The following is a 27514-nucleotide window of genomic DNA, read 5'->3' as shown; positions in this document are numbered from 1 at the left end:
TCTCTACCTCCAGTTTCTAACTTTCTCTAGAGATCTAGATCTGTGTACGGGAGGTTACAGAATTGTCTCTGTAGACAAGTTACAGTGTTCTTGAACTTCTTGGTCAAATCCAGAGAAGCTTTTATTTATGTAAAGGGCATTATCACGCAGTTGTCTAATATTGTTATCTGTCATAACATCAAATTGTCTACCAAAATCTTCCTATGCTAAATCTTTCAGATATGGTCTCAAATTTATCTTTATTTTTTCATGTCCTTCCTCAAAAATAATGACTTTATAGAATATATTGTTATTTTCATATACATAGAATATATTACTATACACACATGTGTATGTAACAAACATATTTCTCTCTATGGATTATTGCATAGATAATCCTATTTTAGATAAATTTTCCCCAGATAAAACCTTCTTTCACTCTCTAATGCCACTTGTGTGTTTAGAGCCCATGCATGTTTGTTGCTACTAAAATTATTTACATTTGTATTGAAGTAAATTAAATAAGACATTGGTATATTTTTGTTCACTTCAAGCCAAATCAACAGAAACAAATGCTTTATTAGAAGAAAATTTAATAACTAAATAATAATATCTATTGAAAAAGGGATATAAACATTTACAAATTGCGTATACTTCTTAACATAGCCGGCAATACACAAATTTTATTTTATCTATTTATTTATTTATTTTTTATTGTAACAGGTATGTACAGAATGGTTACAGTTACATAAGTCAGGTAATGAGTACATTTCTTTTTGAACAGTGTTACCCCTTCTTCATTTTCTCAGTTTTTTTCCAATCTCTCTTTCCCTCAAAGTTGTATTACTCATTTTCTACATAGTGTTTAGTAGGTTTTGTTGCTGAATTGGTTCACTGTTTGTCCAACCATTTCTGTGCTTCCCATTCCCCTCTCAAATCAGATAAACTTACACACAAGACAAAGAGTACAGAAATAAAAAACAGTGACAAAATGGAGATACAATAGGAGAAAAAATAAAAGAACTGCAAACAGCACAATTATAAAATAAACTCTTGTTTCCATTTCTTGGAGTTCCTTTCAATAAGCATTATTTTGTGATCACATACACATATAATTAATTATTAAGCCCTTGTGATACTCTCATAGGAATATCCTCCTTTGGTCTCACTGTGTGAATGTTTAGAGTCCTATTTCATTTCATTTCATAATGATATACAACTTATTTCCATAATTTTGAGCTCATTTTACTTAACATCATCTTATGTGTTCATATGTACTAGCTATTATGATCTTCTCATGTGTTCATATGTACCAGCTATTATGATCTTCTGCTAGAAAGAAGTCAAATTATACCCACTAGTAGATGATATGATTCTAAACTTAAAAGACATTCAAGACTTCACTAGAATGCTCTTAGATCTGATATTTACTTTCAGAAAAGTAGCAGGAAATAACATCAAGAGATTTTTTTTAAAGTAGCTCTTCTGTATACTAACCACAAACTAATGGAAAAGAAGTCTGGACAGCAATTCCATTCAAAATAGCCCAAAACATAAGTACAAGCATAAATGTTAAGTGAGGTAAGCCAAGCTCAGAGAGACGAGTGATACATTGTTTTCTCTCATGTGCAGAAGCTAGACTTAAAACACACTGGAGTATGGTAAATTATGCAAGACTCTAGCATTCACACAGAATGAGACCAACAGAGAATACTCTTTGGTGAAGAATACAAAGGCACAATACCACCAATCAAATAAAACTTATCAACACAAAAACAATATGCCTTTATTTTTAAGGCCATATTGAAGTTATAAATAGTCTCTTATTGTATGGTATGAAATGAGTTGTGGGGGAAAAAGGCCTCAAAAATAATAAAGCACTGATGCCTAAACAAAATCCAAGTGTAACACTAATTCTTAGTAACAATGTCAATAGACATTCATGCATTAATAGTGTCAACTCCTTGACACGTTTGTATGCTCTCCATTCTCTTTTCTATGTTCAAATACTCGTACAATATGTAGTTTCAAATTTGAGTCCCAAGACAGAAAGAAAAGGCTACCATAAAGAAAGAATCTCCTTTGTTTTATAATAATAATGGTTGGTTCAATATTTCTGCTCAAACACAGGGGCAGGCAGTCATATTTGCCAAAGGTCTCACAATGTTTGCCTTTGCCTTTACACAAGACAACATTTATAAAACATTTGCAGCCCATGGCAGGTGCTGAGCCTTCTCTAGGGAATTTCTTCTGTTCACCTATTGCCTTTCATTTCAACTTCCAACACCTTTAAAAATAGAGGCTGCATTTTGATGTCATTTGAAAATTTAAATTGCCTTTTGTTTTTATCATTATAATATCTGCCATGGATTTACTTTTCACAAATGAATCAAAGGTAAAACCATCTGCTACAAAGGCCTGGAATTTGGGGAAATTCTTTTTCAATGAAGCTTTTGTCTGCTTTGCTCCTGATGAAATTGAGTACATGTACTTATTAGAGAACTTAAATGTGATAATATTCTTCCTGTATCAGGATGGAGAATTAACTTTATATTTTTGTGGTCATCTGAATAACTGGAAACTTCTTTCTGGACATAAATCATGTTTCCTTACTTTGCTACAATTAGCAGAAGATAATGTGGTATACTATTATTACTATGGTTTACTATTAGTATTTTGGTGGAAGAGAGGATTGATTTCAGGCCCTTACTCTGATGACCTTGGTTAATCAGTTGGCACTATACGCCTTTAGCCATGTCTCCTCTGATTTTTGCAGGCAATTTTAGAGAGGAAATGTCTCAAACTTTTCTACCTGGTTTATAGGCCAGGTGCCCAAATCAATTGAATACCTTTTAAGTGAAAAGCTTATTTGTTTGTAGAAAGACTGTTTTCACAATTATTTCATAAGCAATATTTGTAGAAATGTTATAGAAGCATTATATTTTGCTGCCTTAAAAACAATGTAGATGACTGATTCATCTTCTTTTGTCTTTTATCAGGCTTCAACTCCTGGATCATCTGATGACTTCAAAAATCTGGTATATTTTTATTGTGTTTTATTGGTGGTGCCATTAGCTTTTAGCTGTTGTATGTTCTTTGTATCCATCTCTCTAGGATGCTTCTCATTCTACTTCAGGCTTAATCTTTTTTCTTAATTGTCCTCTTGTTTTTCTCCTCAAGGCTGAATCTCATAAAGCCCCCCCAAAGTAGGTCAATTTCATCTTAACCCATGTTGAATGATCTAGTTAGTCCTCATATTTGCATATTCAAACTCATGAGTCAGGATAACTTTCCAGAGATAACATTTGATTCTTAACAATTTTTGAGGAAACAAAATAGCTGAGTCCCCATGGCTCAAACCTATAATTGTAGCTAATCAGGAGGCTGAAATTTGAGTATTCAGTTCCAAGCCAGTCCAGGCCAGAAAGTGCATGAGGCTCTTATCTCCAATTAATCACAGTAAAAGCCAGAAGTGGCACTGTGGCTCAAGTAATAGAAGTCTAGGCTTAAGCAAAGTGGAGCTCAGGGACAGTGCTCAGGTCCAGAGTTTGAGCCTCAGGATGTGCAAAAACGAACAAAACAACAAAACACAGAAAGCAACCTCACCACTCAGAATCTAAAATAGAGAATGGGCCAATGAGTAAGATTCTAAATTATCCATTTGAAATATCCTTCTTTTCAACTGAGGCACATGCAACAGTAAGATTTAAACCACAGAAAGTGATATATTAATCACATTTTCAAAAGTTTTCAGCTTGCAGAGTTCAATGTGAGGAATACTCTGGTTATGAATGTATTCTTTTTTTATTTGGCAGTTGCCAAAATTCTTACAGAATTTACCTGGTATGTATAATATAGGCCTCATAAAGATGTTTTGCATGACTAAAAAGATTGTTCTTGAAAGAGAAGACTTTTTGATAAATGATGTATTTTAATGCAGCAGCTTAGCATTCATGTTTAACTTTACCCAGTCCTTTGTTTCTCCAGTATTAGTTAAGTATTGTTTTTATTCAAATTCACACATTCACCCATGCTATTCTGAATCTATTGAAGATTATAAGATATAATTTATTTTACATTTTATGGTATTTGCTATCACAAATACTGTGTTTCAAATTTTATATATTCACAGGTTCTCGTCTTTCTTTCCTGGGTGACCTTTTTTTTTTTTTTTTTTTTTTTTTTTACACCAAATCAGAGTAATGTAAATTTCAGCTCCAATTCCAGCAATAAGTGAGTTTTGCCAGGTTAAGATGGGAGATGCTACGGGTTGAACAACTTCCAATGAAGATCCATTGTCTTCCGCTCCCAAATGTTTCTAGGGTATCTCAATGCCTATATCTAATGAACATCTGGTCTAAATATTGCCATCTTATCATGATTTCCCATGCCGTTATTACCTTTCCAAATTCCCACCTCCTGTACACAAGAACTCTTTTAACAGTATGCTGTCTTGTTTAACAAATGTTGCTGAAGAATTGAGGATCAATTAAATCATGCATACTATATTTAAACTTATGTATAAAATCTATGACTCTCAAAATGGGAGGTGAAGGAGGGAAAGTGAGAGAAAATAAGGGAGGCAGTAACAATATTCTAGAGGAAAAGTACTAATTTACTTACTTATGTCACTGCAACCCCTCTGTACATCATCTTTAGAGTTAAAAAAAATGTTACTGCATCAGGACATTTGAATTGGAGATTTACTTTGTTTCTCTCCTCAACACCAGTATGTATGTACAATTTCTTTATGTAGTTCTCTATTTATGGGTACTTAGGCTGATTCCATAACTATGGCATTATGAAGGGATTGGGGTAAATGTGAGTGTGCAAACATAGCTGTTGGGGGTTGACTTATTTTCTTATTTTCTTCAGGTATATCTCCAAATCAGCAGAGTCGTATGGTTATTCTACTTTTATTTATGTATTTATTTTTTTTTTTTTGCCAGTCCTTGGCACTTAGACTCAGGGCCTGAGCATTGTCCCTGGCTGCTTCTTCTTCTCCTTCTCCTTCTCCTCTTTTTCCTCTTCCTCCTCCTCCTCCTCCTCCTTTTTTTTTTTTTTTTTTTTTTTTTTTTTTTGCTGAAGGCTAGCACTGTATCACTTGAGCCACAGTGCCTCTACTGGCCATTTTCTATATATGTGGTGCTGAGAAATCGAACCCAGGGCTTCATGTATACGAGGCAGGCATTCTTGCCACTAGGCCATATTCCCAACCTGTTATTCTACTTTAAGATATTTATTTTATGTCATTTTTAAATGAAAATGCATTTGTGTAAGCAGTTTTCACTGGGATAATTCTATACATGCACAGAGTGAGTATTTTGAACAAATCTGCCCTCTCCACCATATTTTTACTGCTTTTTCTCCCTCTTTTCCTTTTTTTGTCCAAACAGCATTTGATCGGCTTTATTATACTGTACATATGCATGCATGTGTTAAATATTGTAGTATAAATTCCATCTTTCTTCTAATAGTTTTTGTTCAGGATCACATAGTTTGACACTTTCCCCTGTATTAACACCTATTCTAAAATTCTGTATCATGTCCCTGCTTTCTACTCAGCAGTTCTTCAAACTTATTAAGTAAGATAGCAAGGCCAACTTGCTATTTACTGCAGCATGATGGACATATTGCTCTGTGCTTAAGTATTCATTAATGAATAAAATCGAAGTTGATTAACTCATTATTTCATCTCTACTTTTAAAAATGAAACTTCAGGGGCTGGGGATATAGCCTAGTGGCAAGAGTGCCTGCCTCGGATACACGAGGCCCTAGGTTCGATTCCCCAGCACCACATATACAGAAAACGGCCAGAAGCGGCGCTGTGGCTCAAGTGGCAGAGTGCTAGCCTTGAAGCCAGGGACAGTGCTCAGGCCCTGAGTCCAAGGCCCAGGACTGGCCAAAAAAAAAAAAAAAAAAGAAAGAAACTTCAAATTTTTATTTCTATACTGTTACCTTCTTTGTAGTTTTGATTGTTTCAAAGAAAGCAGTAGAATAAATATGAAGAATGACCAGTATCATTAGCTGGAAATATTATTATATACTCTGGAGTATTGTTTTCACAGCACATTTTGAGATAGGAGAAAAAAATAAAGTTCAAACCAGAGTTTGATAGTATGCAAACTAATAAATTGTTTGCATAAAATATACTCTATTAGTTACCATATAAGTCTCAAGCTAAAAAGTAATATTTACTCAGGAAGTAACTGCCAGCAATAAAAATTTATTTCAATATAAAGAACAAAGATCACCTACATAGAAGTTGAAATATTTACAGAATATCTTATTGCAGCAATTTTTTTACTTATGTAAGCTATGTAATGCTTATGATTCATGAGTTTTTGTCTATGTGTGCAATTTGTTCCAATTCATGAATTTTATTTTCTGCACCTGGAGTTTGGACCTTTGGATAGGTCAAGGAAATAACATATGCACAATGATATACAGTTGAAAGGAACTCAAATTTGGAAGCATTCACTGTTTATTAGTTGCAATGCTCATTGTTTATCCACATAGTATAATTTGAGCCTCAGCCTCTTACTTTGAATGACACATTTTTTTAGTATTGAGAGATGAAGATACCAAAGGGAAGGGAGATTATTCATCTGAAATCACATCATTAATGAATTCAGATGCTGAGATTTCAGTGTAATTCTTTGATTTTAAAGATGATATTAAAATATCCTTACTGCAGTAAGATTTTAGTAAATCTCAATTCTGCCTATGTTTCAGCGATGGTCCTCAAGAAAATTCATACTTTAGTTTAAAGTGATTTCATTTCTTGTACACTTACATTTGTTAGAGGGAAAAAAAACCTACTTATTTCAAATTCCAAGATGAAAAATCCTCATAGCCCTACATCCATATTTTGAACACATATGTGAACATCTTTTATATATTTAAAATTCTCTGCCTAGTAAGTGAAGCTAAAATCTATGAAAACCACTTAACCTTTCAGAAGGCAAATAGTGATGATTAACAGAAACTTAAATTTCTCATTCGTGTTGTCAATTTTAAATGCAAATTTTGCATGTTTGGCCATTTTGAATTTTTGTTATAATATTGTAAGCAAATTTCAAGTCATACCCAGGTGGTTAGAAATAGTGATAGGGCTGGGGATATAGCCTAGTGGCAAGAGTGCCTGCCTCGGATACACGAGGCCCTAGGTTCGATTCCCCAGCACCACATATACAGAAAACGGCCAGAAGTGGCGCTGTGGCTCAAGTGGCGGAGTGCTAGCCTTGAGCGGGAAGAAGCCAGGGACAGTGCTCAGGCCCTGAGTCCAAGGCCCAGGACTGGCCAAAAAAAAAAAAGAAATAGTGATGAACTTTCTTTCAAAGAATACATATTATTCAACTGCCATACTGAATTTTCCAAGAACTCTGCCTCCTGTCTATAGAATTTTTTAAATTAATTGATTTATTTATTGTCAAACTAATATACAGAGGTTATAGTTCCATACAAAAGGCAATTTTCTCCCACCCTCCCTTCCCCAATTCCCTCTTCACCCTTCCCCTGAAATGAACAGTTGGTTTACAGCATATTATCTTGAAAGTATTGCTATTGCATTGGTTCACCTTTTACCCTTTGTCTCTCCATTTTGGTGTTTCACTTCCCTAGTTTAGATAAACTTACATACAATACCCAGTGTACCAAAGTCAGTTACAGTGACATCCAAGTTAAATCCCCGGGGAAGAATGGCAAAAGAAAAAGGCATTATTTCACATGGTACTTTGAAAATAACAACAAAGAAAAACCCACTTATTTCCAACTCTGTATATAGAATTTTAAATGTATGTTTAATAATGTCCAAATCTACAAACGCTATGTTACTTTCCCTTAAAAATTAAACATTTGTGTTTTTGAGACTGCAGTGTATCAGCATGTACCTAGAGCATGATAATCCCTGGCACTGTGAAATTCTATGCACCGAATATATAAAAATTGGTAGTACATTAGTTTTGCCCCAAGGTCTTTGTGTTGTGTGTATGCATAAGAGAAATGACATTTACCTATCTTTGCCTCCCATTTTTTTTTTATTTTCTAAGCATAGATACGAAAGCATTTTAGCAATTTCACCCTTGAACACAACTATTACCATTGTTGGTATCGGTATATTGTCATGATATATCATGTTAAGACCATGTAATGGTAAATCATGTTAAGACCAAAGGAAAGAACCATCCATTCATTGATTGACCTGTTCATTTTTCTCAAACATTATTGAAGAAGTGTCTGGTGCAAACATCTGGTAAGGATTAGGTAATGTAAAACCAATAGGACATGGCTTTAACTTCATGGACCTTCCTTTTAAGCTATGCAAAATTAAGTTGTTTACTTACTTTTTAATTTGATATAAAATGTAATTTTGAGCCTTTGGTTTACAAACACGCACACACATATCTATATATCTATATCTATATGTCTACATCTATCTATGTTGTGCTAGTACAAGGGCTTGAACACAAGGATTTATATATTCACTTCTTTCTTTTTCTGCTTGAGAACTATGTGTGTACTTCCAGGTTTTAAACTATGGTGTATAAGAAGTATTACTAGTGAACATCAAAACCTGAACTTTTCTGCTGTGTTGTATATTTAAGAGATTTTCCATTCCCACTTTGTGGTCAGATATGGACATGGGATTATTTCTGACTCAGAAAAAAAGGAAGTAAAATATGTTATTCATTTGCAGACTAAATCGCAGGTGAGCTTTTCCAGTCTCTTTTCCTCTGCAGAAGAGGCTATAGAGCAGGCACCAGTTGGACATGGCCAATTCTCTATTGCTGATGGAAGACAGCTGCTGTGGCAATGGCCAATTCCATAATCTATTTATAAGAAAAGACAAAATTTCTGTTGTCTTAAGCTACTGAGCTGCTTTCTGTTTTGTTTTTCTTTATCACAGCAGTATGAAAATTTCCCAAACTAATACTAATATCTGTAAACATATTTCCACAGTCATAATTTTGGCAATTTTATTTTGGATTTGAAATAACTTTTACTTTTACCTCATTAAATAATCTGGGTTGCCATTTGTTTATGGCATATCAGTCAAGTTAACCCTTTCTCTAACAAAACTAATATTTTCAAGTAACATAATAATAGAACTCAGTATTATTCACATACCAAAGTTCTCAATGTAATGAAATGTAAAATAGGGAAAAATAGTCGGGTACCAGTGGTTCAAGACTATAATCCTTACTACTCAGTAAGATCTGAGGATCACAGTTCAAAGACAGCTCTGACAGGAAAATCCATGAGACTCTTAGCTCCAATAAATTACTCAGAAAAAGCCGGAAGTGGTGCTGTAGCTCCATTGGTATAGAGCTAGCATTGAGCACAGAGAGGCTTGGGGACAGAGCCCTGGCCCTGAGTTCAAACCCCAGGATTAGAAAAAAAATAAAATAAAAGGAATAAAATAGGGAAAAATACACAAGGCACATCGAAATTCAAAATGGTAAACTTTCTTGCGCAATTTGCATAGCAGTCTTTCAATGCCATTTTTAGTTCTTTCATCTTAATTGTTCTTACACAACAATACATGTTAAAGCCCAACAAACAACCATTACTTGACTTAAAAGAGTCACTGGCTCTTAGATAATTTTATTTTGGTGCATTTCTCAATAACTATGCTCAATCCTTACCTTGTTAGAATGACCTGTAGCAACCCCTCTCTCATTGGCCTCCCCTTCTTTGCCTTTTCCACTAGAAGTCTTCCTGTGATGTTTCATTTTTACTTTTGGAAAGCCATGCTAATTAAATGCCACCAACATGCCCAAGGAGCATCATTTTTGCAATAGCTAATTAGTTAAACATAACCTCTTTTCTTCACACACAGGACTGGAAATCAAAAATAATTGTATACAATTACCTGGAATTGAAAGGACTTAAATTTATTGCTAAGGAAGGGGGCACAGCAAATTATGCCTCATAAAATATTTCGTGTCAATCACTAATAGCCTCTAAAATAGTCATGGGACATTAAAAGCCACCTCCATAATGTTTATTCAACTTTTATGAATCAGAGTCACTGCATCAGGGACTCACTCTGACCTGACATGTCACATCTCTACAATAATTTCCATTCACCAAGGGTCTATGTGTTCCTCTCATCTAAGCTCACCCTTATGATGGAGTTTAAAAATGCTTCACAGGGCAACAAATTCCATTTTCAGAGGAATACTAGTGTTTAAACAGCTTTCCCTTGATTAAGTAAATAAAAAGTATTTCATGTTAGTTGTTCACCCTTCAGGCTGCGACAAAATTCATGTGCTAGCCAATAAAAATCCAGAATTGAGTTTAAATAGTGAATGACGATCTTTGAGCGCAATAGAAGATTATCCATTCAGTGGAAATTTAAATTACCTATTTTCAAACTTTTGACCATCAGATATACAATATTAATAAATACTTTTGTGAAAACAATTTAAATAGTGACTTTAATAAGTCCACTGTCATCTTCTCTATCATAGTGTTGCTATACTAGAGGAATCTTTTGTGGTTAATGAAGCATGACATTCCCTGTGTGATGTCTTCCTACTGTCCTAAGTCAAGCTGTTCTCCAGGTGTTCACAAAAAGAGAAAAACTCTCCTATCAGGTTTTTCCTAGCATTCAAATCTTCCTGTTTATTATTCTGTGTTCTACTATGCTACCTTCTCTCTCTTGGGTATTCAACTGCTGAGTTTACTAAAAAGTGTCATGGGTACCAAATTTCGGGTACAAATTTCGGGTGACAAATTGCGAAACTAATGATTCTGTCAACTTCCCATCTTCTTCCCTGTTTCTGAGAGTGCTGAGACAAGTTCACTTTTCCTGAGTCTGAATACAGTTTGATGTCAAAGAACAATACATACCTGAAAAAGCTGCCCACTTACCTAACAAGACATTGAAGATATACCTTTCTACTTATCAGCTCTATTTTCTACTTGACGTTGTCATAGCTTATGAATGTTTGTTTTTATTGATTGATTGATTTTGGCCACAACTCATATTTGAACACAGGACCTCACACTCTAGCTTAGATTTTTCACTTAGGTTAGTGCTCTATCACTTAAGCCACTCCTTCACTTCTGGCTTTTCTCCTGCTCAATTGGAAATAAATATCTCAAAAATTTAGCTAGATGAGCTGCCTTTGAATCTCAGTCTTCAGTTCTCAGCTTCTTAAGTAGGTAGGCATGAGCTTCTAATATGGGTTGGGGTTGGGTTTTGCAATGTCAAAAACAAAGAAAGATCAGAGAAACATAAAAAAAGATTGAAGAAATGGAATATTAATTGCCTAATACAATATTTTCAGCATAGCTTGTTTAATAACCTTATATACTTTTGTGTATTATTACTCTTACAAGTTTTGATTTAATAATAAGTACTTTTTTCACCTACCAATTCTATTTTGAAGCACAAAATTTTTCTCTTGACTGTCAGACTATTTGTTGTTACTCTACTTTCCAAATATCTATGTGTTTTATACATTTATTTAGGACTTCTTTTTACCAAAGGAAATAATTGTTAATAATGGATTCAAATCAGTATTCACGAGAACACTAGGGTATGTCATACACGGTTTTGTCACTTGGGGCTGGGAATGTGGCTTAGTGGTAGAGTGCTTCCCTAGCATGCAAAAGGCCTGGGTTCAATTTCCTCAGTACCACTGAAACAGAAAAAGCCAAGTGGTGCTGCGGCTCAAGAGGTAGAGTGTTATCCTTGAGAAATAAGAAGCCAGAGACAGTGCTGAGGGCCTGAGTCCAAGCCCCAGGACGGGAAAAAAAAAAAAAAGGATTTTGTCATTTGCAATTTTGACATTATGGCTTTCACATGTTGAATTGAAACCACATGAATAATTACTTAACGATAATAAAAGTAAAAAAGAATCATCTATCTATATCTGTCTATAAATATGTACAATAATATTGGCCTTCCCATTCATTTGTTTTAAAGAGGTTAGATATTATTGATTGTTTGTTTTACTGGCAACTGTTCATTTTATAAGAAACTGATCCAATAGCATGATTCATAATACCAGTGTCATTAATATGATTAATTTTCCCTCCAACACAAAACAAATTGATGACCTGGGCAGCAGATAACTAGAGTTGTGACAAGGAATATTCATGCTCCCCTGGGGTACTGCTCCAAAACAATTCAAGAGTTAACAAGAGTTAAAATACAATACAGAAACTTTCCAGAATCCTAAAGTGAGATGAGCCAGGATATTAATGAACTTGCTGGCATATCTAAGCCAAACAAGTGCTTTTCCCATCCATATGCCAAGTCTAAGGTATTGAGTCAAAATGTCTCCATATGCTGAATACATGAGCTTCGTAGAATAAAGACACCCAGTTCAATGTAATTGTGGCATATGCATGTTCTGATTCCTGTCAAGAAGCAATGCGGTTTTTCCCCATAAACACCTCACAGTCCTTACCTTTGTTCCGGCCACATTTAGTACTATAATTTTTGGGCACTATTTAATGCTAGTGTTCAACAAAATGTATTTAAACATTTACTGAGAACTAACCATATGCTTTATAGTTTGTCAATTATGATGTTCTTCTATTCCTTCTTTAAAAATATTCCTAATTCATTGTCATCGTTTCTCATGTTATTCTTTCCCCCACTGTTTCAACAGATTTTCTCAATAAGAGTGAGCTCCATGAGAGTAAATCCTGTATGGGGATTCCCTAGAACCTTTGAAGTCACTGTTGTCTCATTTAATTCAAAACAATCTGAAGTCATTCTATATATCTATAGTATACTTCACAGGTTTTCTAAACTGTGTCCAGATTTTAGAATACTTCCTTTCATGTTCTTTAGTAAATAGGAAGTTAAAACACCAAGTGACTTATTCTTAGTTTGAAAATATCTAGTAATAATGGCATTTCTCAGGAGGAACATATTTACAGGCCAAAAATTTAGTTTCAGGCCAGTTATACTGTTGACTTCTACTGTAACTTTGACAATCTAGGACTCAGATTTGTCATCTGTAAAATGAGAGCTCTGGAGTAAATTGCTTCTGGTTGGGAAGATCTCTTTTGAATGGGAGGTCGAACACCTACCTGTTTTTGTATCTGAATGAACAGCTAAGAGGTATTTTCTTATATTCCCAGTAAATTTCATAGAATTAAAGAACATGAAATGTGTGGTAGCATTATAGTATTTGTTTTTAGGCTGTTTCCAATGTCTCATTTTCATGTTTTGATGTTATTTTCTTTTATAAAAGAAAATACTTTGATATGATTTTATTGACAATAACAACTATTTTATGTTTAATGATATGTATATATGCACATACAAGCACACATATATACACATATATACCTGCATATTTATATATATGTGTGTATGTATATATACATATATATGCATGTGTCTATACACATGCATGTCTATCAATCTGTATATGTTGTTTATAAGTACATTCTGGTCCTAGAACTTTTGAACACAGGGCCTGGGTGCTGTTCATAAGCTTTTGTGCTGAAGACGAGTAATCACTTGAGCCATAGCTTTTGTGGTAGTTAACTGGACATAAGAGTCCCACAGATTTTCTTGGCTAGGCTGGATTTGAACTACAATCCTCAGAACTCAGCCTCCTCAATGTGAGCCACCTATGCCTGACAAGAAGTAGTTCGTGCTTATTTTATGTGTACAATTTTCTTCCCTTTTTATCTAAAGGGATTTTTAAAACTAACCACAATGCATCCTCAATGATCAATTCATTTTGTTATAAAAGGAAATTTTGAGGAGCTAAGAATGTTCAGAATTTATACTAAATTTTATGTTAAAATGGATTTTTCCCCAACCTTTCTATACTAGCTTAGTTTATTATTTTTTTTTATTTCTGTGGGGTGAATTTTATCGTTTCTTTGTTTTGTCATCAGTTTGGTTTTCTCAATTGATTTTACTTCAAAGAAATATAACTTCACTTTTTTGGCAAAGAATTACCCAATGGTCTCAATTACATTACTAAACAATCAATATTTTACTCTCCATTTAAGTTAATGAAATGGAATTCTTCTTGTCATTATAATTACATTTAATGCCAAAATGTGGTCTATGCCCATAATAAGAATGCTTAAAATTGTCTTATTCTGCCCCAGAATGGCATAACTATGACCAGAACCCACATGAATCCATGAAACATTCCAGTCGTCTTCGCATTACTACTTTATGCTATACTGAAATAATGTTGTAATTGCTCTAGTAGGTGTTCAAATTACAATGTAATATCCTTATTAATCTAGTCCTCTCACTTCAAAAAATAGCTTCCTGTATTTCTGAATTTATGGTAATTTTATTGTTAAAGAAAAAAAGAGCACTTAAGAATAAGAAAGGGGATATACTGTTTTCTGTTAGAAAATGCTGTTCTAGTTGCCTAGCATTGATAAGCCTGTATTTAATACTCATCGCCACCAAAACAAAACAGAACAGTAGAAAAAGAACAAAGGAAGGAAAGAAGGAAGGAAGGAAGGAAAGAAGGAAGGAAGGAAGGAAGGAAGGAAGGAAGGAAGGAAAGAAGGAAGGAAGGAAGGAAGGGAAGGAAAGGATAGGAGGAATGAAGTGAAGAAAAGGAGCTAGAGAGGGAGGAAGGGAGGGAAGGAGGGAGGGAGGGAGGGAGGGAAGGGAGAGAGGGAGGGAGGGAGAGAGGGAGAGAAGTAGGGAGTGAGGAAGGACTTGAAATAAGGAAAAAGAATAAGCAACAACAAGTGATATATCACAGTTGTAACCACTTTCAACGTCCTATGTGTATGTGTAGTTTCTATTATAGATAATGTTTTGTATCACCTTCCTATGTTTGTACCTACACTATCTCTGTAATCTTATCTGAGTATATTGGAAACCGTGTTCACTGGTATTGGAAGTAGGAAATTCAAAGGGAATACCAAATTCGAGAGACACAGGGTAAAAAAAGAGAAATAACTACAAAAGCAATACTTGCAAAACTGGTGTAAGTGAACTGAACACCAGGGGGGAGGAGGGAAAGGGGGGGAGGGAGGGGGGCATGAGGGACAAGGCAACAAACAGTACAAGAAATGTATCCAATGCCCAACGTATGATACTGTAACCTCTCTGTACATCAGTTTGATAATAAAAATTTGAGAAAAAAAAAAAGAAAAAAATTGAACTGCATATTGTCTTTTAATACAGGAAATTTCAGGTAGGTAAATCTGTGGTCCATTATTTTAATATACTAAATGGTATCCAATAAATTATTTTGCATAAGTGGACCACTTATTTGAAGAAATATACTCTGTACATTCTACCATTCGCCTATCTGCATAAGTTATTTTAGGAACAAAACACTCTGTTTGTAGATGGAAACAACCTTCCTCAAGTTCCTTCCTAGGGGATTTCCGCACTCCCTCCATATAGACCAAAGTCTGGAGGAAAAACTCTTGCTACTTATGAGGAAAGCTATGAAACAAAATATCAACCAAGTTGGAAACTATGAAATTGGTGGGGAAAACAGTCAAAATTATACTGAAATCTCACATTTCAGTTAAAATTTCTTCTACCAATATTCTATTCTCATGCCCTCTCTGTCCCTGTAAGAAACAAGCAAGAAGGGAACAGTAAACATCATGTTCCATCATGGGGAACCTGAATGATCTGTGAGCTCTGCACTGATTTTTGTAAATCCACTAACATTTCAATGACCAGTACAATTTTTGTCCTTTGGTAAAGCCTCAGAATGTCACAGATATATCTTCCTTGGTCTTCATGACTATTAATTTATGATCCAAAGTATGCATTTTGCACTAGTACAATTAATTCATGCAATGTTTTGTGGATAATGGCAATTCTCCTCCTCTTCATTCACTGCAGTTCAACAAGTCTGAACATTTCCCTCTATATATCTTTTTAAAATAATGTGTAGCGTTGAATCTAGACATCTAAGGGGCTGAATGACATTCTTGTAGCATTTTATCTCATTTCTGCTGACTGATCAAAATTGTGATCACTTTCATTGTCATAATCACCTTAGTTATTGATTTTGTTTGCTTTGGCCTTGTTTCAGTAAAATAAAAGTACAAAAGTTTGTTGCTACATACACACATAACTATCTATATCTATCTGTATTCTATTTGAAATTATTTAGCAGAAATAAGGTGCAAGATTGGGGTTATTTCATCTTTACAGAACTAAATGTGGGCTCAGAGCAGTCGTCCATTTATCTCGTAGAATAAACTTGTCCATTTAAAATTATAATTTTTAATGTTTGGGTATGATTAATAAATAGTAATTATTAAAAGTGTTTGCCCCAAATCTGAGCAAGCCAAAGGGAGCAAGATTACTGGCTAACTTAGGAAATTAGTTGTTCAGCCATGTTGTGCCTCTCTCATCCATCACAATCTACACTTTTCAATTCTCTCTGTCTGTGGTGTACTCATTAGCCTCCACAGGAAGGTAACTACCACTAAGGTCTTATGGAAGCATTTTACTTAGGCCATAGATTGCTTTTCAGATCGTTTATTTATTCTTTTGGTATGTTTTGTGTTTCAAGTGCTCAAAGTCGTAAGAAAATTGACATGAGTCTGGAGAAAAATGGAAAAATGAAGAAAAGTATTTTTATCCTCATTTGAATAATTGTCTATTTATGTATCTGAAGTACACCTGCATGTTTAAGAATGGCAGTTTATTACAGGACTGTTGTTTTACGTCACAGAGATTTGCTGTCCACCATTCTCACCACTTAGAGTACCTTCTTTGACAAGCTCAGGGGGGAGCTTTTTCTCGCTCCTCCTTCCCTGTGGGTTTAATTTGTTTCTGACTGGAGGAGAACATCATGCTTTTGGCAGTGTGCAAATTAAAAATATTAATGAACTGAGGTAAAAAGCCAAATTTTTTTATTAAACCACAATCAAAGTTTATGTTCCTATCTCAGAGTTGCCTGCCTGACAGTGTGTCCCTAGGCTCAAGCAATAGGAAATAAAATATGATGGATTTTATTTCTTTCACTATACTTTTTGCTGGTTTGTTTTAGAAATTGGAAATGTTACTATTTTCCTTTAGAGTTCAAATGGCAACTCATTTCACATTAACTAATAAGGAAAATCTAAGTAAGATTCAGAAAGTATTTGAGAGGGTAGTTTCCATGACTACTACTTCTACCACAACTATTTTTAAATTACATTGTTTGCAAATTCCATAGACACTAAAAATTAAATCCTGCAGTTTAATCATAAATGAAAAGTTTTCAGATCAACAATATGATTAAGTTCTCTTTTTTGGAAAATAGAATTTTATAATTTTGTATGACTATTTTAAATTTACAGAACCAGAAACTTCATTAGCATTTACCATGTAAAACTGGTCACAATGACTTACATTAAGAAGCCATTCATTCTGTTTGTCTATCTTGAGTTGATGTATACTTTTGGGGAAGATTCAGAAACCTCAAAATATTTGCCAATAAATGACTTTGTATTCTTTAGACCTAAATATTTAGTAATTTCCCTAATAGCATTACTTATTAAAATTATATTTGTCTCTGGAAAGTGCCTAAAACTTAAATTTTCTTTTATTTTTTTCAAATTTTTATTATCAAACTGATGTACAGAGATTACAGTTTCATACGTTAGGCATTGGATACATTTCTTGTACTGTTTGTTACCTTGTCCCTCATACCCCCCTCCCCCTTACCATTTCCCCCCCCTGAGGTGTTCAGTTCACTTACACCAGTTTTCCAAGTATTGCTTTTGTAGTTGTTTCTCTTTTTTTTACCCTGTGTCTCTCAATTTTGTTATTCCCTTTCAATTTCTTAATTCCAATACCAGTATACACGGTTTCCATTATACTCAGAAAAGATTACAGAGATAGTGTAGGTACAACCACAGGAAGGTGATACAAGAACATCATCAATAATAGAAGCTACAGATACACATGGGATGTTGAAAGTAGTTACAATTGTGATATAACAATTGTCTCCATAACATGGAGTTCATTTTACTTAGGATCATTGTATGTGTTCATAAGCGTATAGCTATTGGGCCTTGTGGTGCTCTGCTATGACTAGCCTAAACCTGTACTAATTATTCCCAATAAGGGAGACCATAGAGTCCATGATTCTTTGGATCTGGCTCACTTCACTTAGTATAATTTTTTCCAAGTCTTTCCATTTCCTTACAAATGGGGCAATGTCATTCTTTCTGATAGAGGCATAAAATTCCATTGTGTATATGTACCACATTTTCCTGATCCATTCGTCTACTGAGGGGCATCTGGGTTGGTTCCAGATTCTCGCTATGACAAATTGTGCTGCGATGAACATTGTTGTGCTGGTGGCATTACTGTGATTTTGTTTGTGGTCTTTTGGATAGATACCCAAAAGTGGGGCTGCTGGGTCATAGGGGACTTCTATATTTAGCCTTCTGAGGAATCTCCATACTGCTTGCCAGAGTGGCTGAACCAGTTTACATTCCCACCAACAGTGAAGTAGGGTTCCCTTTTGGTCACATCCTCTCCAACAATTGTTATTGTTAGTTTTCTTGATATATGACATTCTTACTGGGGTGAGATGGAATCTCAATGTTGTTTTTATTTGCATTTCTTTTATGGCTAGTGATGTAGAGCATTTTTTCATATGTCTCTTGGCCGTTCTCAATTCATCATCAGAGAAGTCTCTTTGTAAGTCTTTAGCCCACTTGATGAGGGGGCTATTGGTTCTTTGCTGTTTTGTTTTGGAAGAAGGTAATTTTTTTAGTTCTGCATATATTTTAGATATGAGGCCTTTGTCAGTTGAATGGCTGGTAAAGATCCTCTCCCAGTTTATGGGCTTTCTGTTTATCTTGCAAGCTATGACCTTTGCCGTGCAGAAGCTCTGCAGTTTGATGCAGTCCCATTTGTCCAACCTTTCTTTGATTTGTAGCCTTTCTGGGTCTTTGCTGAGGAAGTTCCATCCTGTGCCAAGGAGCCCAAGTGTTTCTCCTACTCCTTGCTTTAGTGTTTTCAGGGTGTCTGTTTTGATTTTGAGGTCTTTGATCCATTTGGAATTGATTTTGGTGCAAGGTGATATATAAGGATCTAGTTTTAGTTTGTTGCATGTGTTGAGCCAGTTTTTCCAGCACAGTTTGTTAAAGAGGCTATCTTTCTTCCAAACTATTGTTTTAGCTCCTTTATCAAAGATTAAGTAGGCGTAGTTCTGTGGGTTCATTCTGGGTCTTCAATTCTGTTCCATTGGTCTTCAGGCCTGTTCCGGTGCCAGTACCAAGCTGTTTTTATACTATAGCTTTATAATACAACTTGAAGTTAGGTATTGTAATTCCTCCAGCACTGCTCTTTCTGCTTAGGATTGTCTTTGCTATTCGCTGTCTTTTATTGTTCCAAATGAATTTCTGGATTGCTTCCTCTATTTCATTAAAGAATGGTGTTAGGGATATTAATGGGTATTGCACTGAATTTGTAGATAGCCTTTGGCAATATTGCCATTTTGATTATATTAATCCTCCCAATCCAGGAGCATGGAGGTTTTCCATTTCCTTAGTTCTGACTTAATTTCGTTTTTCAAGGTTTTAAAATTCTCCTCAAAGAGGTCTTTTACTTCTTTGGTTAAGGTTATTCCTAGGTATTTTATGTTTTTGGGGGGCTATTGCAAAGGGAGTTGCTTTCCTGATTTCAGCCTCGGTCTTCGGGTCGTTAGCATAGAGAAAGGCCGTTGATTTTTGAAGGTTTATTTTATATCCTGCAACTTTGCCAAAGTTTTAGATCAGCTCTAGTAGCTTGGGGGTAGAGTCTATGGGATTCTTTAGGTATAGTATCATGTCATCTGCGAAGAAAGTTTAACTTCATCTTTTCCTACTTGGATCCCCTTTATATTTTCTCCTTGCCTGATTGCTCTGGCTAGGAATTCCATAAAACTTAAATTTTCAAGCTTTGTGTTCTTGAACTTTTTCTCCCACTGACTCACTACTAAAATTCTCCATATCATTTAGCCGCATTTGAATTTTAGTTTTAATAGGAAAATGAAAAGTGTCATAAAATAAAACAACATATCCTTTTATTTGTTCTATATTTTTGTAACAGAGATGATTTAAGGCAAATTTTCTGGGATACAGGTAAATTTGTCTCACTTTGATATATTTCTAATTACCTCAAAGACATTCATAGCAGTGGTGGGAAAGATCCAAACAATTTTCCTTAGGAAGAAATAAAATGTACCTTGAAGAAGCTTATCTTCATTGAATCTGATCAGCACAACTGCTTTCTATTGAACAGGGAGTATCGCTAAGACTAGAAGGCAGTTCCATGAGTGCATGTAAAGTATGGAGAAAAAAATCTCTTAGATTAAGTAAGCAGGTTTCCTAAGCAAGCATACTCACAGGAACATGGAGAAGTCATCCACTAGTGAAATCTCTCTAACTTTTCAAAATATGACAAATGGCTGCTTCTGTATAAAAGGTGATGATAGCATGCAGGTCAACAAGACTCAGCAAATACTCTTTATATATATATATATATATATATATATATATATATATATATATATATTCCTTTAAAAATCTGCTTAAATCATTCCTCTTGGTAAACAAGAATGATTTGCTACATTACCCAAATACTGTCTTTCTCTTTTAAAACAGCCAAATGTGAAATGTACTACTTAATAAACAGATGCAAAGGTTTGTAGTTTGTATGAAGATAGATTGCTTATGTGAAATGGAAATGAATACCATAAATCAAAGTAGCTCATTATACATTTCTTGTTTTATAGCAATTTATCAGTTTTGTTTTTAGTCTTTTAAAAAATTCCTTTCTATTCAGGTCTGTAGTTTAACCACCTGAAAGTTGCTGTCCATTGTAAAATTTGACTACACTAATGGGCAAAATATTATATCTTGTCACAAAAAATTAGTGAGAAACTTAGTGGGAGACATTCTAACTGATGATGAATTTCGTCTAGTAAAATCAATTTAGAAATTTTATAAATAAATAAAAATACTTTAAAATAGAGAATACAAGATAAAAGATGAATAGTAATACATCAATAATTTTGCTAACTATAAGGAAATACTAAGTATTCATGACTAAATATCTGTATTTAATGATGTTTTGTTTAATTTTAAACTATTTCTTTCTCCTAAACTATGAGTTCTCACATCATAACTTATATGCCATTTTATTCAGAGTAAGAAAACGTTTTATCAGGTCTTAATATTTTGGCATTCAGTCTGTAAGAAAATGAAGCTCACAGACTTGCAAATATCCAATTACTCTTTTTAAGAAGCTATGTATATCTGGATTACGGAAGGGAAGGGCAATATCAAAATGATGAGGCAAAGGATAAAGGGCAAATGTATGCAATAGTGATACTCACAAGACAATATGTTGGAAATTAACTATAATTAAGGGTTTGGGGAGAGGGAAGATGGGAGTAAACGACGGAGGGGGTAACAAGTATAATAAGAAATTTACTCATTACCTTATGTATGGAACTCTAACCCCTATGCTCATCACCTTGACAATAAAATTAAAATTTTCATGATGTAAATAGCACTATTTAAGCAACCTTGAGTATCCTCAAGAGAGATTGTGTGTGGCTGAGGAAGTAGAGGAGAACAACTCCTTCTCATGGAATTATAGTGTTAGTAAAATATCAAAAGATGGGGAGAATGTCCCATTTTGTTTTCTTCATTTCATTCTGAATTTAATTTTATGGATATCCATTCTTATAAAAATAATAGAGAGAAATGTGTTTGTTATTTAGAGTCACTTTTCTTCTATGAAAATGCTTATGAGCTTGTAGATTTCGCATACCAAATATAAAATGCATTTGAACCCAGTGTGAGTCACTGGTGACCAGAGGAAACTGAGGTCTGGAAGATTGCAGTTTGATGCTAGTCTAAACAGAAAAGCCCAAGAGATACCATCTCCAAGATAGCCATCAAAAAGCCAGGCTGGACACTGAGCTAAACTCATAGAATACCAGTTGAACAAGCAAGCCAAGCAAGCTTGAGCCCCTGAATTCAAACTCTGATCATGAGCAGTAAAAATGAATATTGAGAGAAAATGAAAAAAAAAAAAACCTCTAAAAGTCCTGAGACCCAAGAATATCAAATTATAGAAAAGTGAGGTCATCAGTTATACAGTATAGACTAATGACTGAAGATTTCAGAAGTCCTTAGGTTAGCAAGTACCAGGCCAATGGAACTACATCATCAAGAACTTGATAAATTTATACACAAAGTACCTATAAATAAAAGCACTAAGTATTTTGAATATTTTAGAACATATTGTATTTGAAAGTAGAAAAACAATTAACTCCTAGGTGAATTTATTTCCCCAAGAACTTTAAAAATATGTCACCCATTTTTTTATTTTAGAAATGGCATATAATGAAGTAGACATCATAGTGCCTTTCCAATCACTATGGCAGCATTATTTAGAAATGACATTCATATTAATACTATTACATATTTAAAAAAATTCTCCTCTATTTCTAATATTAACTGCCATCAGTCTAGGATTGAAAATAAAAGGTGGCATTCCCTTCCTATGCATTAATTAACTGTGGAATTTACTACTAAATACTGAAGTTTTTCATAGGAGGATGAACTTCAAAAACTTTAACATGGATAGGTTGCCAATGAATTTTCAGTTTTGTTTATTTTAACAAAACAATGGTTTTAATCTTTTTTTTTTTTTTTTTTTTGCCATTCTGGGGCCTTGGACTCGGGGCCTGAGCACCTTCCCTGTTCATGTGTAGGAGGCAAGCACTCTTGCCACTCCCAGCCCCCAAAACAATGGTTTTAACTAACAGTATCCATCATCTTTATTTTCAAGATATATCTCACATATACATAAATGCTACTTAATATTGCTTTGAAATTATTATATAGTTTACAACTGCATACAACTTTGGAGAAATATTAGTTTATACAGAAACTGTGGCCAAGGTGTACAAAATGTACTGTTGTGGTAATTTTATATGTATACATACATATACATATATATTAAAAAATACATTTCTTAATTTTTATCTTCAATCACAGATTGTTTTTTCACTGTCACATCTCATTTCTTATTCCTTTCACTCATTAGTCATTTAATTCTTTCTGGCATCAAATTCCTTTAGTAGTTTAGTCCTGGTCTTGAACTCATGGCCTAGGTATAGTCTCTGAGCTTTTGTGCTCAAAGTTAATATGCTAACATTTGAGCCACATCTCCACTTCTAGCTTTTTGGTGATTAAATGAAGTCTCATAGACTTTACTGACCTGGTTGATCTCAGCCTCCTCAGTAGTAAGGGTTACTGGTGTGAATCCCTGGTGCCTGTGTTTGTTTGAGGTTGGTTGCTAGATTGATTTTGATTTTTTTTTTTTTTTTTTGGCCAGTCCTGGGGCTTGGACTCAGGGCCTGAGCACTGTCCCTGGCTTCTTCCCGCTCAAGGCTAGCACTCTGCCACTTGAGCCACAGCGCCCCCTCTGGCCATTTTCTGTATATGTGGTGCTGAGGAATTGAACCCAGGGCCTCATGTATAGGAGGCAAGCACCCTTGCCACTAGGCCATATCCCCAGCCCACTGATTTTGATTTTTAAATCGTGTGAACATTGTTTGAATTTAGAGTCTCATGCTTGCTAGGCATATAGTTTTTCTCTTGAGATATGTCCTCAACCATTTGTGTTCTTTTTTACCTTTAAGGTTAGGTCTCATATATGTCCCTTGGTTAGCATAGACCTTGCTCCTCATAGATCCAGGAAAGTACATTAACCTTTCACATAGGCAGGATGATGGGTGCATGACAACATACCAAGATTTTTTGTTGAGATGGAGACTTTTTTTTTTTTGGCCCAATCTGTCCTGGAAGCTCCATCCTCTCAAGATATATCACTCAAGAAGATGGGGTTGCATGCATTAGTTAGCCAATATGCCTAGGCTTTTTATATAAGACTTTTTATATAAGACTTTCCTGATTTTCAAATTTCTCTCTTTTTTGTTCCATTCTGCATAATGCACATGTCATCCACTGAAAGTCTTCCACTTTCACTCCCAAATAGGCTTTTGGTTTTCTGAAAACAGATTTCATGCTAACAAAAATATTTGAGTCTAAACTTGAGCGTTTTGTTTTGTTTTGAGGGGGAGGGGGTCATAGGTCTTAAAACTCAGGACTTGGGCCCTATCCTTAAGCCTTGGGCCCTATCCTTGAGCTCTTTTGCAAAAGGCTAGTGCTTGACCACTTGGCAATAGCTCCATGTCTAGTTTGTGATTAATTAATTTAAGATCAGAGTTTCATGGGGACTTTTCTGCCTAGGCTGCCTTTGAACCATGATCCTCAGATCTCAGCTTCCTAAGTAACTAGGATTACAGTCATGAGCCACTGGCACCCAGCTTTTTTTTTTTTTGCCAGTCCTGGGCCTTGGACTCAGGGCCTGAACACTGTCCCTGCCTTCTTTTTGCTCAAGGCTAGCACTCTGCCACTTGAGCCACCGTGCCACTTCTGGCCATTTTCCATATATGTGGTGCTGGGGAATTGAACCCAGGACCTCATGTAGACGAGGCAAGCACTTTTGCCACTAGGCCATATCCCCAGCCCAACTGGCATCCAGCTTTAAACTTCAGTTTTTAACAGTAAATGAAGGGTAATGAGTAATAATTTATTATACATTATAATTTAGTAGTAACCTTTACCTTTTCCAGTATGTACTAGAAGATAAAATCATTCAAAATAAATCAGTGTTTAGAGGACAGGTATGTTTATGTCTGTGAATTAGTTTGGAACAATCAAAATTGTTAAGGAGTGAGGGATGTCTAAAACATAAAATATTTGATGGAAGAAGAAATATGAACCAGAACATTTGGTTGGGTTTCTTTTTCATTTGGTGTTGCTATACTTTTTCCTAGATTAGTGAGAAATGCAAAAGCAAGTGTAAGCAGTTGTTAAAAAAGTAATAAATTTCATAATAATTAACTGTCATTTATTCAGTATCCACAGCCAGTAAATATGTTCTGTCTTTCATGTTGATAATTTAACTTAATCCTCTTGGAGATTTGCAAGTACATGTTATTATGTTCATTTAAAAGATGAGAAAATTATTGCTCAAAGCAATTAAGTGATTGGTCTTGGAGCTATGTAGCCCATGGTTTATTGTGCTTGAAGCTTACTGAAATCTTTTCTCTCAGTGAGGCTTCCTTTCTTTGTCTTGTCTGACAACACTGTCAGAAAACACAATAAATTTCAAGTGACTGAGTAAATATTAGCTCTATATCTTTCAGTCAGAATTGCCTTAGAAATAGGACAAATTGATAAAACTAGTTAATTGAAAATTCCTTCTCACAGATAAAAAAGGAAAGATAAAACTTACTCTTATATGTATTGGAATCTACAACAAAGCTGGTTAAAGTAGTCTATTCACTTTTAAAATTTATAAGTAAATGTATTTCTCTGAAGATATTTTAATGAAAATATGCTCATTAGCAGAGCAAAACAGATCATTTAAATATCTCACATTGTCATTAATATTATCTCATTTTAAGTCTGTGGAGAGCAAATACCTCAAGTGCTTAAGATAGCAGTTTCTATTGTTGAAACAAATTATCACACTTTTGGCAAATGTAAAAGAAAATGAAAAATTCTTTATATGTTATATCAATGCCACTTGAGCGTGTTTTGAATAAAAAGAGAAAAAAATAATTGATGATTTCCACCTAACTAAATTGCAAAATATTGGATTTTAGCCTAGGCATACTTCTTCGTTTAATTCTACATCTAATTAAAGTAATCACAATGCAAAGCATATAATTGTAGATTTAAAAATTCTCCACAAATCCAAATTCATTTAAAATATGCCAGCAGCATAAAACCACCAGCATGAGAATGAGGAAACCATTATGAAATATTACCTGTCGTCTTCAATTCTGTGAATATACACTGAATAGTACTGACCAAAGGTTCAGCCAAGTATGTTGGATGAATTTCTACCACTAAAAGAACTGTTCTCTGTAGCAAGCATTAAAAATGTTCACTTTAAATCCATTTAGAAAGGAAAAAAGAAAAGAAGGAGGAAGAGGATAGCATACAAAACATGCAACTTGAGAAATCCCAATTCAGTTATCTATTGCTATTTGCCAAATTACCCATGAGATTGTATGTTGAAAACATGACTTCCGTGGCATGTAAACCGTCTTATCATTAGTTCCATATGACAACAAGCAAGTATCCATAGTTTCTAGATTGGTCTCCTGCAATTTTATCATTACTGGCCTCCTCTCTAATTTCTCTGATTTCCATCCTGTCCATGTAATAGGATGTTTGCTTTCTATATACGGGAGGGCTGCAGAGTCCTTTTATTTTCATTCTTCAGTTTTGGCTGTTGTCTCCTAATTTCCTTTTGTATGCCTATGATTGAATCATGAAAAACTTCTTAGCTCCTTTTTAAGAGAGTAATGCTTTCAGGGTACAAGCGTGATCTGCACTTCGTTCTTTACTATCCTCTCCACCTGTTCCTTCTGAAGCACTCCTCATTTCTAAGCTCAGCAAAAGGGCTTAGAAAGATTTTCTGGATTCCCTTGGAAGACTCACAGCTTCCTTCCTGTGCCTACTGAGCCCTTTTAAAACAGTTCTCTTTTGTTATTAACACTCAGTATTATCATGTATACATCAAGAAACCTGTACATTGTCGGCTATTTGCTGGTCAAATCACATTTTATTCATCTTTAAATTCCAATGGTTGAAGACATACCCTAAAAACTCCTAGAAGTTTTAGTAATAAATCCCCAAGCTTAGTTAAAATCAGAAAATAATAGTATTTATAAAGATGATTGGAATTGTGTGTACTATATGTGATTATGGTTCAGTATTATGTATTTACTTATTTATATTTTAGTTATTTTGTTTGCCATTCCTGGGACTTGAGCTCAGGGCTTGAGCACTGTCCCTGGCTTCTTTTTTTTATTATACTTTTTTCTTTATGGTCAAAGTGTGGTATAGAGGTTTACAGATGCATATGTAAGGCAGTGAGTACATTTCTTGTTCAACTTGTTACTTCCTCCCTCATTTTGCTCAAAGCTAGCACTCTACCACTTGAGCCACAGCGCCACTTCTGGCTTTTTCTTTTATATGTGGTGCTGAGGAATCGAACTCAAAGCTTCATGTATACAAAGAAAATACTCTACCACTAAACCATATTCCCAGCCCCTGCATATTTATTGTGATGTTGAAATACTATGATCTTTCTCTTGTTTATTATTTTAAAATAATACTTAGCTTTTCCAGGCTTATAGGAACATCTCATTTTCTTTCAAAATATATTGTGTTGTGACAGTAAGATTTCAGTTTCATATGCTTTTCTTAGGCCCTAGAAAATCTAACTATGGAAATAATGGGTGGTAAAATATGGATAGAAACAGGGCTAATATTTTTGGTATATTGCTATCATTCATTCTTTGTAAAATTAAAAGTCTTACTTTACTATATGAACTGTACTGATGTCTCTGTTAAAAGAAGTTTCAAATACTATTACAGGAAAATATTAAAATTGTTTTTATTATAAAATAATTCTACTCATATGTAGGAGCTTAAAGTATATCTCAAGTAAAACATAGTAACA

General features: G+C 34.5%; 1 long non-coding RNA gene across 1 annotated transcript in view; it reads left to right on the top strand.

The window, feature by feature from the left end:
• LOC125353772 overlaps positions 1-27514 on the top strand; it is a 581800-nt gene that overhangs the window by 171016 nt on the left and 383270 nt on the right. The window contains exon 4 of the long non-coding RNA XR_007211352.1: positions 2979-3017. This is a non-coding gene — a long non-coding RNA (uncharacterized LOC125353772). The remainder of the gene's footprint in view (positions 1-2978; positions 3018-27514) is intronic.

The sequence above is a fragment of the Perognathus longimembris genome, chromosome 1 (genome assembly GCF_023159225.1).
Source record: "Perognathus longimembris pacificus isolate PPM17 chromosome 1, ASM2315922v1, whole genome shotgun sequence".
NCBI classification, from domain to species: Eukaryota; Metazoa; Chordata; class Mammalia; order Rodentia; family Heteromyidae; genus Perognathus; species Perognathus longimembris.
Note: the sequence above shows the minus strand (reverse complement) of the source record. Positions and strands in the feature narration are given on the sequence as shown.